Source organism: Glandiceps talaboti, chromosome 16 (genome assembly GCF_964340395.1).
Source record: "Glandiceps talaboti chromosome 16, keGlaTala1.1, whole genome shotgun sequence".
NCBI lineage: Eukaryota > Metazoa > Hemichordata > Enteropneusta > Spengelidae > Glandiceps > Glandiceps talaboti.
The window spans coordinates 19,698,094-19,714,436 of NC_135564.1; the positions used below are offsets into that span (position 1 = coordinate 19,698,094).

At 34.4% G+C, this 16,343-nt stretch overlaps 1 long non-coding RNA gene across 1 annotated transcript; it reads right to left on the reverse strand.

The window, feature by feature from the left end:
* Window positions 1-5,969: 5,969 nt before the first annotated feature.
* Window positions 5,970-14,088, reverse strand: LOC144447301 (uncharacterized). The gene is made up of 3 exons (XR_013482011.1): window positions 13,764-14,088; window positions 12,131-12,575; window positions 5,970-6,542 (listed from the first exon to the last, which is right to left on the reverse strand). It is a non-coding gene; the product is annotated as an uncharacterized LOC144447301 (long non-coding RNA).
* Window positions 14,089-16,343: the final 2,255 nt, after the last annotated feature.

Below are 16,343 nucleotides of genomic sequence, written 5' to 3' on the forward strand. Positions count from 1 at the left end.
CAGCTATTCACGTTATTAGCCATTAATAGCCACTATTAGCCATTAATAGCCAGCTAATAGCTGGGTATCAGCTATCAACCCCTCAGTACTGTCCATGGGCTGGCTATGTAGCTATTCAAGCTATTAGCCATTAATATCCGCTATTAGCCATTAGTAGCCAGCTAATAGCTGGGTATCAGCTATCAACCCCTTAGCACTGTCCATGGGCTGGCTATGCAGCTATTCAAGCTATTAGCTATTAACAGACGCTATTAGCCATTTATAGCCAGCTAATAGCTGGCTATCAGCTATCAACCCCTCAGCTCTCTCTATAGGCTGGCTATTAGCTATCAACCACTAGCTCTCTCCAGGGCTGGCTATACAGCTATTCACGCTATTGGCCATTAATAGCCACTATTAGCCATTAATATCCAGCTATTATATATAAATAGCTGGTTTAACCCCAAGAGTTAATTTTGTTGAACTAAAATGAATGAAAAAACAAACAATGATCGAGGTTTATAATTTGAAGAGTCAAGGAGAACAGTGTGTTCTTAACACCTGATAATATAATGATGCTATTTAACTTTTAAGAACATATTTCAACACTATGTACGTTATAAAGAATAGTTTCTGATACTTGATGGTGCTGTCTTGTATAGCTTGGAATTATTGTTTGAAAGTGTCTGAATAGTTCCAAAATTGACTTTTCAGAGTAAATTAAGACTCCAGGGCTTCTAGGACCCCTCACATGAGGTGTACACATCCCAGTCTCAAGCTCTTCCCCTACCTCTTACTGTTAAGATGCTATCAAACTATTTTTTTTTTAATATTTCAACCCTATATAGTTGCTTTTAACATATTGGTGCTGTCTTGTAAAGCTTGGAAATTATTTTCTGAAAATGTCTGAATAGTCTCAAAATTGACTTTGAGTTAAAGAGACCCCCTAGGACCCCCCATAAGAGATATACATATTCCCTTCTCAACCTCCCTTTCACTGTCAAGATGCTATATTAAACTCCTTTTGGAATATATTTACCCTGTGTAGTCAATAATTATAATTATGATAGTACTAACCCGTGATCTTGTATAAAAAGTAGATGCAAGGCAGTCAAGCAGTCCACACTGAGTCATGATAAAAAAATACCTGTCATGTGAATATTATATATATAAAACACCCAATCTGTGAAATTGTTGAATTCATGAAATAGGTAATCATGTTGCCCAGGTTATGAAGTGGATATTGTATGATATGCCCAGTGATATGCATCGTTTATAGGATACACACAAAATAATATCAATCAAACAACTTTATTATCATGTATTTACAAACTCATCACATCACCAATTCTTATTTTTTTATAATTCGGTGTAGCTTGTGTTTTATTAAAGTTCGATAATCAACACACCAGTTCAAAACTCTTGCCCCAAAAATTTTATATTTGGCCCTTTTAGATTGTAATTTATACTCTCATTTCCATAAGGTTGACCATTCCATGAACTGGGCAAAGTTACACACACACACATATATATATATATATATATATATATTGTCTGATGCTGATGATCGCATTGAGTGTGAAACTCGGAGCATATATATATATACTTAATTCAAAGAATAAGGATGTAATAAGTCATTACTCAGAGTTTCACGCTTTGGAAGATCGCTCAAAGCGTGAAACTCTGAGTCTATAATGCTCTGCTACTAATATTTGCATCGAGCATTGTTCTCTCCAGCGAGCCACTTATATTCATTTGAATATATAATACATATATAATATACATATGGGGGGGGGGGGGGGGGGGTCATCATGATTTAGAATTAAGTGATAGGGGTGTCAGCCTGTTTTTGGTTTTACAGATAGGGGGGGCCACCACCTTAACACCTGATAATGATTAAAAAGTGTGAATAATTTGTCGTGAACGAGTAAAGAAAGACAATAGTGCGATCACTATGGACTGTTTAAGGTTAAACTAATATCATTTGGCATTTCCAAATATATGCTACTGATTTCGTTTAGTGACCATATGACGTTTATGAAGAAATGTTGTTTGGAAGTTGTAGTCTTTAAATTTGCATTGTGACGCTAATTATTCAAAAATAAAACATGAAATTTAAAGATCGGTCTTGACACACATTCAGATATATCTGTTTGTTATTGTCATGGTGAGAGTTTTGTGAGGGACATGATTGTTTGTAGTGTCAAGTGAAAATACTATAACTTGGATTGTTTGATAATTAAGCATGCTAAGAACGGGAAGTTGTTTTGTCCAACTTGTTCAAAGAAAAGGACAGGAAAAAAATAGATAGTCCTACACAGTAACACACCACAGTGTTGACGATGACTAGGTAACTAAGTGAAACAATGAGCAACACCAACAGAATGTGCTGTCTGATGAGTAGCAAATCATTAATGTAAATAAAACATATTTAACACACTGATATACTTGCATATATATCATTTGAAATTACAGGCGGCCAGACACTGGTGACCCCTTTGTACATTTGAAATCCATGTTGTCAAAATTTGAACTTGCCTCACTGAACAGTAGTATGTACCTATACAGGACAATAATTTAAAGAAGAAACGGAAAAACAAGTACTACAAAGTATAGGGTTTTTATTCTCAAACAGTTCAAATTGAATTCGTACATTTGATTAGATATCTTCCCTTTGTTGTTAATATTTCATTAGGACATAAAAAATTGTTCAATATCAGTTCTGTACAATTAATTTGAGTAGTATATTAAAGCTAAAACAGTAATACCAGTATATATTTATCATTTATAATGTAATTTGAGGTAAAATATGAACTTGTAATAAATTACTGACACTATCCAACATTGTTTTTACCAGCCATTTGATAGTTGTTTTTGCATGTACAGGTTACAAGTGACCAAATCTAAGTCACAATTTGAAACTTCATATATTGTTACAATGCACCCCACATTGACCTAGGATTACAAGTTAGGTGTTAATGGCAGTTGTCTGGTCTAGAACCAAGGAATAGCCCTTTGTAATCCTCCTGATTCCACTGATAAGATAAACACTGATGTAAGACCTGGAGATTGAAACCCTTGCCTTTAATAATTACTGATGCTTAATTTAAGTTAATTAAAATCATTTCCTGAACATACTGTAACAGATGTTGATCACATAATATTTAGTGTTTTAGTGCTCTGCAATTTATTGAGTGACAGACACTGACATGGTTTCCTTGTTTTTTGTTTTGTTAACGAGAACAATACACATTCATACGACCACTTTGAAAGTTCTTAGCATTATGATCTAGTATACAATTAAATTTAATGACAGTCAGACATTGACATTTCATGTATAGCATAGGTATACAATGTAGAGGCTATGTGGATACAACTTTTTGCAGAGTTTGGGAGAGTTCAAATATCCCAGAATGCTAACAATGAAAAATATCACCAAATGATTGTTTTATTTTACGCCTAATACAGTTGTTCTCCATAAATAACAATTTTTTTTCAAAATCTACTTTCAAATTGGGCAAGATGCAAAATGAAATTCAAGTTGTACAGCCATTTCAAAGTATAATACACAGACTTGTTTTAGTGTTTAGAACAAACTTTTTATACCAACTGCTACCAATACTTACACAATTTTAATTATCTTCAAAGTTGGAAATCCCTGTTGTTCAGAATACTTTCACTCAAAGTTTTTGCACTTATTCATTGCTGGATTGTGATTGGCTAAAATCACTGCCTCTAGAAACTATATCAAATACTAGAGTGAACCTGGGTGTCTCTGGAGAGATGATTTACAGAACACAGGCATCCTAGAAGCAGACTGTGAGTTATCCGTGTTTTATTTTTTAATATGTAGGGGAACAACAGATTCACAAAGATTGCACAAAGCAGCACAAACTCTGGCTATGTCATCCACTACAGTATTACCACCAGAGGTTTTATTCATGATCATTTTAATGGGGAGGGTTCCTTGTAATATTCTATATTTATTTCTTAGAAGGCCAATCACTCTTTCAACATGGATTCTCACATGACCTAATTCCCGGGACCAATCAATATCCCTCATTTCAAGTTCCAGTTCCCTTTGGTATATGCAGGAATTTTTAAAACTGCCCTATAAGCACTAACAGAATCTCCAATAGTAAACCCTCTATCTGAAAGTACTTCATCCCCTGGTAACAATTTTTTCAGGATTCCACAACTTTCAGTCAAGTAAACATCTGAGACCCTCCCTCTCCATACTTTAGATATATAAATTATTGTTACCTTGTGGTGATATTCCTATCAAAAATTTTCCAGTGTTATGCTGTTTATAATTGGACCATGTCTGTGCCCTGGTTAAAAGATCTGTTGGTCTTTCACTAACAACTTCAAAACAATCTAAATAACAACACAATTTTTGAAATGATCACTAAAAAATAATGGCATGGATGAGCGTAAATCTTCTCTGCCAGGCATGACAACCTTGAGGACATTACTGGGACCCACTTGTTAAAAATTCTGCTGATTGTGGACTGGTCAACTCCAAATCGATATGATAAATCTTCATCAAGTAAATTTAACCTAAGTTTCATAAGAACAGATAAAAACTCCTGGAATTGTGTCAATTTGTTTTGTGAATACGTCTTAATATGAGGAGCAATTAAATAAATTAAAAATACCGCCAATGGCGTTGTAGCACAACTGTAGTTTTTAAAAATGTTTATCCATATGCTAGTCTATGCTAACAATAGGTGTTTATTTGCTGAATAACTATCCAGTTGCCTATCCAACCATGTTGTTATCTTTACGATAAATGCTATCATTTGGCTGTTGCTATGGGCGTGGTCATGTTGTTAGATATATTTGCATACATTTGTGTATGTTTTTGTTCACTTGTGTATGAATTCCTGATATTGTCTTTGCAATATACGTGATCATTTGGCTGTTGCTATGGGCGTGGTCTTGTTGCTAGGAAAATTTACATACATTTTTTGAATGTTTATTCAATTGTCTATTAAACCCTGTTGTTATCTTTGTGAAATACACCACCGTTTGGCTGTTGCTATGGGCGCGGTCATGGTTACTAGGGTATTTGCATACATTTTTTGAATGTTAATTCATCTGTCTTTCTATTCCTGTTGTTATCTTTGCAATATACGTGATTATTTGGCTGTTGTTATGGGCGTGGTCTTGTAGCTATGCAAATTTACATACATTTTTTGGATGTTAATTCAATTATCTATTAAACCCTGTTGTTATCTTTGTGAAATACACCACCGTTTGGCTGTTGCTATGGGCGTGGTCATGGTTGCTAGGGTATTTGCATACATTTTTTGAATGTTTACTCACTTGCTTACCAGATGATGTTGTTATTTGACCAAAATATACTGCCATTTGGTTGTTGCTAAGGGCGTGGTCATGGTCGCTAGGGCCAATTTTGTCAAAACGTTTTCAAGAAAATCTGCAGAATAACAGTTTCAGAAACATCTCGCCAAGTTTCAGACTAATTGACCAAGTACTTTTTGAGATATAAGTTTTTGACCAAAAATGAACATTTTTACACCTAATTTGCATATCACTCATGGAATCATGGTAAGCTTAACATTTCTTCGTCCATACATCCCTAGATACATTCCCATTAAATTTCAGCCCAATCTGCTCAGTAGTTTTAGAATTATAGATTTTTAACCAAAAAGACACATTTTTAGCCCTAATTTGCATATCACTGATGGAATCATCCCGTCATGAACAAATCTTACTTTACACCACCTTAAGAATGTTCCCACCAAATTTCGCACCAATCTGCCCAGTAGTTTCTGAGTTTAAGTTTTTTGACCAAAAATCACATTTTTTGACCCAAATCACACACCTATGATGCGATCATTTTGATTTGAACAATTTCCCAACTAGACACCCAAAGTAATGGACCCACCAAATATCGTGGCAATCGGTTCAGCGGTTTTTGACTTTAAGTTGTTTACACACACACACATCCACACACACACACACACACACACACACACACAGACAGACAGACGCCGGGCGATCCCTATAGCACTACTGAACAAGTTCAGTTGTGCTAAAAACCATTTTAACTATGACAAAGTTAGGTAATCCTGTGAAATACACAAATACATTTTGTTACTTTTGATTTCTGCTAATATAAACTACACTTCTTTTCATTTGAACTAAAAGTTTTTTTCAGAAAAACAATGGCATCTACTCTTTCTTTCAATCTGTCCCTTTCACTTTTCAAATTCTGATTGTCATCTTTTGATTGTTTGTCTTCAATAATCAGCTGAACATTCATATTCTTTAGCTTCGCAACTTCTGATCTCAGTTTCACACTCTCATCATTATTCTCTCAAGTCATTTCCCTAGTGAACATCTCTTGCTGTTTTCCAACTGTAGTGTCTTGCTCAGTTATGTTGGATCCATCATCTGGCAACATAAGAACTTTAAATTTGCTGATCCTTCTTTCACATCTCTGGAGATCAGTTTCCTTCTTTCTTTTCTTTTGTGTTGTGATGAATGAAAACACTGATGGTACACAGTCTGAATGATTGGGCTATCATTCTTGGCACCTTGAATGAAAGACAAAATATCTAGGTTACTGTACTATTCACACACAGAAATACTTGTACAAAAAAGTGATATAGCAAAACAACTTGTAGGTTATTAGTTTTAGTCATTTTCTTCAGGATAGTTTAATAAAATTTCATGTATAGAATTACATAATAATTATCATGTTTACAGTGTCAGATGTAAAATAATGAATGTCTAGTATATCCATGGTCTAACAATGGAAATATCACCAATATTGGAAACATTGGTGTCTGAGGCAAATACTCGGTGTGTCACTACATAACGTGTTGTCAACACTCATACTAGTTCACTGGGTGAACGCACCATATTCATAATTATAGTCTTTCTGTCAAGACTTATTCAAGAATTTAAACTTCCAAAATAACAAGTGAGGTGATGAGGTCATCAATCATCTTGAAACCTAAAATTATTTGGTGAAGGTGTTTCAAAAACAACTTTATTTTTCCACCTATCAGTAATGAAATGCATGCTATACAACGATTTTAACCATGCATAACCATAACCATGTTTTAAGAACTTTTGGAGAGTGGTAAACTTCACAAATATTTTATTAGACTTGTCATAGGTTTTTTTGGTGTGTCGCAAATTTGTCATTTTTTGCAATATTCAAAAGACTAACTTTATAATCATAAAAGATATCTTGGAATTTGGTCCATATAATCAATACTTGATATACATGTAGTTGTACCATTTCAAGTTTCGAATCCCAAAGCTGTTATTTGGTACACATCGCACCGTATAGTATAGGCAATTTAATATCCCTATGATGCAAGAATTAAATGTCTGTAACTCAAAAACTGTACATGGTACTTTGATGAAATTTGATAGACACACCAATAACACCTGAATGTACATGTAGTTCTAACCACTTCAATCATTACAGTACAGACTATAATTAAGTAATTTTTCTACTTTTCAAAGTGTTTAATTTTCAACACTAGTATCAATTCAATATGAATTTACATACTTGTAATGTACTCATTGTTTCATACGTATGATATTAATTTTTATCTTAGACAGTGAATAACAGTGAATTTTAAATGTATGCAAACCTCACATGATCATGGAGAATACATGTAGTTCAATGAACTTCACAAGATCACTGTACAACCTCCCCCCCCCCCCCTGAAAATTAATTAAAATGTATTTGTTCTTGATGCTATTTTATGACTTCTCTTCTTCACCAATCTTTCTCACAGAACAAGTTTACAGAGTCTCAAGAGTTTCCTTTAATAAATTTGGGGTCAATTGTTGCAACATCATCTTTGCTTGGCCATTCATTAAAAGAATTAGCACAACAATATTCCTTGCAAGAAAATGGACACTGATAACAGATGTCAATTTCATAGGTAACAGCTCTATACATGTCAGGTTGTGTTGTTTGTATATTTCCAAATTGATATTCTGTGCATTTCCTTGTCTTTCTCTTAGCTATTTTGTTGTGTGTTGTTATTACCTACTACCTTCAAATTGTTATTAATATCATCAACAAAGTTTAGGTAGGTCACCTGTTATACTAATGATACTATTTAGATTTTGTGCAAGTTGTGGTATTATCAGGTTTTTTTCCCCTGATCCTGCCACTTCTTTAGCTTTTTGTTTACAACCGTTGTCTTTAAAAAATAGCGCCGATGGCACTGTAGCACAACTGTATAGTTTTTAAAAAATGTTTACCCACATGCTGATCCATGCTAGGTATAGGGGTTCATTTGCTGAATGATAATCCTGTTGCCTATCCAACACTGTTGTTATTGTTGCAATATATAGGATCATTTGGCTGTTACTATGGGAGTTGTCATGTTGCTAGACATATTTGCATACCTTTTTTGAATGTTTGTCACTTATCAATGAATCCCTGATGTTATCTTTGCAATATAAGTGATCATACGGCTGTTGCTATGGCCGTTGTCTTGTTGCTAGGTATATTTGCAAACATATTTTGAATGTTTGTTCATTTGTCTTTTAATCCCTGTTGTTATCTTTGCAATATCTGTGATTTGGCTGTTACTATGGGTGTGGTCTTGTTGCTAGGCATATTTGCATATATATACTTTTTAATGTTGGTTCACTTGTCTACGAATCCCTACCACTGTTTGACTGTTGCTATGGGCGTGGTCATGGTTGCTAGGGATATTTGCATACATTTTTTGAATGTTTATTCACTTGCCTATCAGATGATGATGTTATCTAATCAAAATATACTGCCATTTGGTTGTTGCTATGTAGTCATGGTTGCTAGGGCCAATTGTGTCAAAATCTTTTGATGAAAATTTGCAGAATAACACCTTACCAAGTTTCAATCTCATTGACAAAGTACTTTCTGAGATACAAGTTTTTGACCAAAATTCACATTGTTATGCCTAATTTGCATATCACTGATGAGATCATAATATGCTTAATATTTCTTTGTCTATATACCGCCAGATGCATCCCCCATTAAATTTCAGCCAAATCTGCTCAGTAGTTTTGGAATTAAAGAGTTTTGACCAAAAAGACACATTTTTAGCCCTAATTTGCACATCATTTTGAGTTTAAGTTTTTTGACCAAAAACCACATTTTTTAACCCAAATCACACACTGGTGATAAGATCATTTTGATTTGAACAATTTTCCAACTAGACACCAAAGGTAACACACACATCAAATATGGCAATTGGTGTGGCATTTTTTGACTTTAAGTTGTTTACAGACAGACAGACAGACAGACACTTTGCCATGCCTATAACACTACTGAATTATCAGTTCAGTTGTGCTAAAAACAGAATCTGGTCTTTAAGTGCTTTCACTTGTTAACTTCGCTCCATCTCTCTCTTAGTATTTGCTCTACTTCTAATTCACTTTTCCTAACCCCATACTTATTTCAAATCCTGTGTTCCAATTGAACTGTCTTCTGTTGTTTTCTTTGGAATTGTTTGTGCTTCATCAACTCCTTACTGTAATTTTGTTCTCTTTTTAATGTTTTGGAGCTTCTTTTTTGTTTTTGTTTCCTTTAAGGATTTTGTCTTAATTTGGGGGAAGAGTAATAAGATATGATGTTTTATTTCTAGTACATATTCTACAGGTACATAACATTTCTAGTAGACCTGTACACAGCGACATTGATCTGGCTATAGAATTTTTAAAGATAAAAGAATTACCTTCCCATAGAGCAAGTCAAGTCTCTAAAGTGTCGTCCTTAGGGCACATCAGAATGTATTTACAAAATAAAAACAAATAAATTTGAAGGTTATCAGCAGTTAAAGTAAAATTTTGTGACTAATTACATGTAAAAGTCACTTGGTCTATTTTCGTGTCTATGTACTTCCGGGTTGACATAAATATAAAAATTATATTAAATGTGATACAGTCGGCCCTACAACTACTAAGAAATGACAAAACCGTTCATAAAATAAAGTTTACTGGGATGTATTATACTGTTTAGCAATCCACTGGAATGTGGATTGAGTTTCGGCAAACAAAAATATTTCATTTTGAAAAAAATAAAATCTAGATGAAACCCAATCTCAAAGCTGATTATTTTAAAGCATGGAGGTAGTGGTGGTGCTTTAGTCAAAGTATTTAATGGCCTAAACCATACTGATATTGATATCACATATACACAAGACATTTTGGGCCCTTTCATTTGTTCATACTAAAAGAATTCTCAAGCGTTATATATCCATTTTTTTTTAATGCAACATGGCAAGTTACAACTTTAACCTAAAACTATAATATACATGTGATGTGACAATGACAAGTTAACTACACTGTACAAGCGTGATTACTTACAATATGCTATGGAAAGCATGGTATATATAGTAAATACATACATGTAGACAAATGTCACATTACAACATTCATAATGTAACTAATGGACAGTTCTGTTCTGTCTTACACGTATCCGAAAGGAATTTAGCAAATGAAAGTTTATCATCTGAACTAACAAAACACAAAAGAAATTCTATACTTTTTTAGTTTTACCTTCAATTTAGTAAGGATGGGTTTATATTTGGGTTGAAAAATCTGTGTGTGTGTGTGTGTGTGTGTCTGTGTGTCTGTGTGTCACCATTTTCTAAAAAGTGACTGGCTCAATTCAAACGAAATTTTGGAGACGTGTTCCGTAGGGTAATGGCAAGAAGTGATTAGTTTTGATAAACATTCAATGAATATTAATGAGAAATTTACATAATTAATGGTTTTCGGTAATTAGGCTATATCTCAAGAATGCACCCTTCAAATTTATTATAACTTGGTACATACATTTGCGATACCAAATCGCATCCGTCCTGAATACATTATCAATTTAGCTTTTAGTTTAAATAAATTATTGGCATATTTAAGTGATTAGATGTGGTGGCCACACAAAAGAATTTGTTGTTTCTGGTCAGGAAACATTGCCTAAAGTGGTGTGAGGACACAAATTTTTTTTGTTAATTGTTCATGATTAGTTCTGCAGTTGTCTTCCCTGAAGAAGATCAAGACAGGGTATTTAAGTGATGCAAACTCACCAGAAAACAATTCTATTTTTTTTTTTGGCCTTAAAATAGGTTTACAATGGGGTGGAGTTCACAAACAGCTGAAATATTAGACTCTCTCACAGTCCTCGGAGCTTCGCTTTACTAAAATTAAAGCTAAACGAATTATTTTGCATGTACCGATACCAGCTATATAACCGTACTCAAATATCCTTGTACTGTGCACCCTCATCGACCATGATAGAGATAACCATTCGTTGACGTGTGACTGCGACGCTCTGTGTTTTTGCAAAGCCCGAAAACAGGGAGTGTCGCAGTTACACGTCAACGAATAGTTATCTCTATGTGGTCGATGAGGGTGCACAGTACAAGGTTATTCGAGTACGGTCATGGAGTACGTTATGTAGATGGTATCGGTACATACAATATAATTCATTTAGCGTTAATTTTAGTAAAGCGAAGCTCCGAGGACTGTGAGAGAGTCTAGTGAAATATCTATCATCGTTTCAATTTTAGTCAAATATGGACATATCATTTTCAAATTTCACACACTAATTAGTGTACAGTGAGGGCTCGTCACTCACAAAATCTTGACAATTTTCCTGTAGTGATTAAAACATTTTTGACAACTAACTTTCATTGGGACTTGAAAAATCACAGACATAGAGCTAAATTTCTTGCATAAATCATGAAATTGCAAGACTATACCCTTACAGAAGACATTTAAATCTGGCTATTAAAGGTATGAAGTGAGTATATTTCAGTAATCTGTGGCAATAAGTTCTTTCTCCCTGGGAGAATGGAAGTATATCACCAAAGTTCCATGATGGATAGGTGATATTTGTTTGTAAACAACTAACTACACAAGTTGTCAAAAAAAAAAGATAAATAATGTTTTCGTCTCTTTTTAGGAAATGTAATTCCGTGAGAACTTCATTACTTTAAACACGAGTAACTTTCAGTTTTCAGGTATTTGCAGTCAAGTGTAATTTACATGTAAAATGAAATATTAAAGGTGTGAAAGCTGAAAGGGAAACTGTCATACATCATTTACACTTATAATAAATATGTAGTGTTCAATTGTTGCTGTAATTACATGTAGGGAGACTCACCTCTGGTTATATCTAGGATTCTAGGTACCGGAAATGATTCGGTCTGTTCAATGTAGGTCTTTCATACTGGGCATCACAAGGCACTTTTACTGAATTTCACAGGATAGTGGTGTCATAATTTGCACGCACCATGTCACCCATCTGTGACATGCAGGCAGAATCGCAACATAACACATGAAGTACTGAAGACGTTAAACCGGCAGGTGATCATCAGTGAAAACTAATACTGGTGATAAATCCTAGGTTTGTCCATGGATGTATTAGTGAGATGGTCAGGTATATGTCGTAGAAAATCAGAGTAATTTGTAGCTCTCGGCGGCGATTGATGATACCCGCCACATGCCCCAGCATGCAGCATGCCTCAAACCATGTTGTTGTAACTTGTTTTGTACGCAATGACCCGATTCCTGTTGTAATTTACATACGACTTTATATACAAAACTCCCTAGGAGGAAGAAAAAAAAAAGAATGACGTAAGAGCCGCCTAGCGCATACTTAAAATCGCATATAAATATCCAGTCACTTCCGCATATTGGAGCACAGTCGGTGCCAATCGTCTAAGCAGTAACATCTTAGTCCAACCACACATTTCCAGTTTACGAATATTTTACAAGGGAATACTATTATATATACAGTCTGTATTAAGATGTGGATTACATTTTGTCATATTCCTAAAAAACCTTCTGAAATATTCTTTCTTTTTAAGTTTATTGCTAATCGTGTATAACCTAATAATCAGCCTGTGTACAGGACACATTCTATACTGAACGCGCGCTACTCACTCAGCATTCTATATCTAACACACAAATATAATTATACGTCTTGACTTCGTGGAACGTGCAACACACACACACACACACACACACACACACACACACACACACACACACACACACACACACACACAACAAAAATGGTATAAAAGATAAATTACAAAAAAGTCAAGACAACCGTTGACAGTCTAGTATGTATAGAGAGAAGTGGTGCTAACTGATACGAAATCTAACACCAATGAGTGATACTAAAATGATTCGCTCTATGAGCCACCGTCATTTTGTTTTAATTTTTTACAACCAGCAGACTAAACTACATAAACTTCTTCTATCATATCATCTTTGCTACGTTCATTAGCTTACATGCGCTATCTACGCATTCAAATTTGCTATCACATTTCTACTGTATCGTAGTCAGTGAATTATTCACGCATTTTTTAATGAATTCAAATTGAAGACTACTTCTGTTTGTTGTCGGCTTTATATCATGATAACAGTATAGTAAAATATGAAATATTATTAGCCATATTGGCAAATATGTTCTATATAAGCTGGACAGTTGAAAGTCGGTCTTCAGAGTCAATCACAATGACACATGATATAGCGCAATTTTAGGAGTTTTTTCACGCACGCTACTATAGTAGCTCCTCTTCCCTAAATCTAGCCTACACAAATGTTTAATAATGAAGGGAAGCAGTCGGAAACTGTAGTTAGGTCCAGCCTAATGACGGTCAGTTTTTTTCCCAATGAAATATATTAAATCCTACTTCCATATTGATATCACAGTAGACGCTAGCATTTTCTTAAAATCGTAGTTACTTAACTCGCACAATTAGGAAATTAGTAAAAACAGGTCTTACCTCTAGTCCGCGATGTGGGCTGCTAGGCACATCTAAGCAGAATGGTGATAACGTTTCAAAAATATGTCACGTGGTATATTTTGAATGACGGTGATTGGCTACTTACAAGTCGGTTGTACCATTATCATGCAGGTAATGAAGTACCAAATTATTGCTGATTCCCTAAAATGACCCTTTCCGTCACAACAAAGGGAGAACCCATTTTAGTTATAGAGTGTTATCTTGAATAAAGAACACCAGTCCAGTTCAAACTAAATTTAAAAGAAAATTATTTACGATTGTGATCATAGATATTGTCAATAAAGTGTGTTTTTTGTTGTTGTTTTTGTTTAAAAAAAGGTAAACAAATACATAATCGACAAGGAACACCGCAAGTTCAATATTACCGCTAATATCAGTTTTTCCAGGTGTGAAAAGTCAATGACTAAAGTATACGAAACAGTGAGAGTCATCATAGATGGCGATTACGGAGTTATATGTATCTGAAATTACGTATTATAGTTGTCTATGCCACTTCGGAGATCAAAGCAAAAAAAGCTATCGGCAACGAGAATGAGATATTTATAAATTGAAAGTATTCCGATAATTTGAAAGTTGACAACACCTTGAAAATTTCGAGAGCGAAAACCACTAAATATGACCAGCATTCCTCCACATACCAGGAGCTGATAACCTTGAAGAACTTTAGAAGTGACTTGAGGCTGATGGCTAACTAGCTCCGCAGGGAGTTGAGGAAGTATAAAGGGCCGTTGTGCCGCTATTGATCCCTGCCGGGATTAATTTGGAGCGTTTTGAGGTTCTGGAGAAAATTTATTTATTTATTTGGTTTTTTTTCATTTATTTATGTATTTATTAAGCATCTAACAGACATTGCCCAATAACAGGATTGTTAGTGCTGGATGAAGCCGGAGTACCCGTGTAAAACATGCGACACTCTTCTTTCTTACAGCATGGTTAATGTAATCAAACCCTGAATGGGTTCGAACCCCAACCACAGAGGCAAGTGGTTTAACCACTCGGCCACAGACAACCCACAAAAGGTACATTTTGAATTCACATTGCTATTTGAAATAACATCTTGTAGTTTACAAAGACAAATGTATATGGTACAGATGGTTTATCTTGGCTAATTTATGGGTCTTTTCTTGTCGCGAATTGTATATTTTTTCTTATATTTATCATTCTACACTGTCTTCACATGCATGGGTGTGTTTGTTGAATTAACCTTAGGGATTTGACATTCACTGTAATGTATGATTCAAGTGTTGTATGCTTATAATCATTTAACACTTGCTTTTATTGTGATCAGTTTCTTATTAATACCTCGTATGTAGCATTCTAGTGGAACTTTCACAACCAAGTATAAATAATTATATAAAAATGATGTCACGATAAGAATAAGACAAAATTACTCTGATAAATGCTTAAATTGTGGGATGGTGGCAATTTGTGTGATATTTCACATAAATTTAGTTTTATTAAAAAGAAAGGAAAAATGAAAGAAATCAAACTACATGACGGTTAAACTTGCAATGATCCATGTCTCAATTGCAGAATTGTTTTCTTTTTCTTTTCTCAATTTCATTTAAATTCCACCAGATCGTTCATTTCACATATTTCCTGGAATGCGCAATTTGCTATTCTATCACAAAAATATTTTTATTTAGATAGTGAAAACTCAATTTGTACAATATTACAGGATGAAGACAACCCTAAGCTAACGTTCAAATTATGCTGTAGACTTTACCATTTGTACGTACAATAGACCTATACCTCTTATTTCATCATTGGGTGTATACGTATGGGGAACCAATGTAGCGTTTAACAGACACCTCAAGATATTTCCTTCGTTCTAATTTTTCAGGCATTATTTTATAGTTTGTGATGATAATTATATCAGAGTATTAAAAGTTACTAAGTCTAAATCTTTGCTAAATATTGTTACTCAATATTTCCCTAGTGGTAGTTACTTCATATCATGTTTTACTATCATGTCGGAATACCAGACATTTTATCAAACATATCGCCTGCATGATTTATTACTAAACTACTACTACTACTACTACGTATGTATGTATGTATGTATGTATGTATGTATGTATGTATGTATGTAATATGTATGTATGTATGTATGTATGTATGTATGTATGTATGTATGTATGTATGTATGTGTGTCTGTCTGTCTGTCTGTCTCTGTGTGTGTGTGTGTGTGTGTGTGTGTGTGTGTGTGTACGCACTTCGAAGATTGTGTTGAAATTTGATGGATATATTTCTTGGAATGTAGGTACGCTGATTTATTCAGAACATAGTGAGTGTTTTAATGATATGTAAATGATGTCTAAAATGGGAAATTGGGTAAAAAAAATTAGAACTCAAGAACTACTTGATAGATGGGGCTGACATTTGGTGGGAATGTTTCTAAAAGTGTTAACCTGCCAATGTTGTTCAAGGCATTGACGAACAGTGCCGAAGCAACCATGACCACGCCCTTGGTAACAGTCAAATACCAGTATATTCTGTGCAGATATCAACATCATTTGGTAGGAAAGTGGATAAACATCCAAAGAATGATAAATGTGT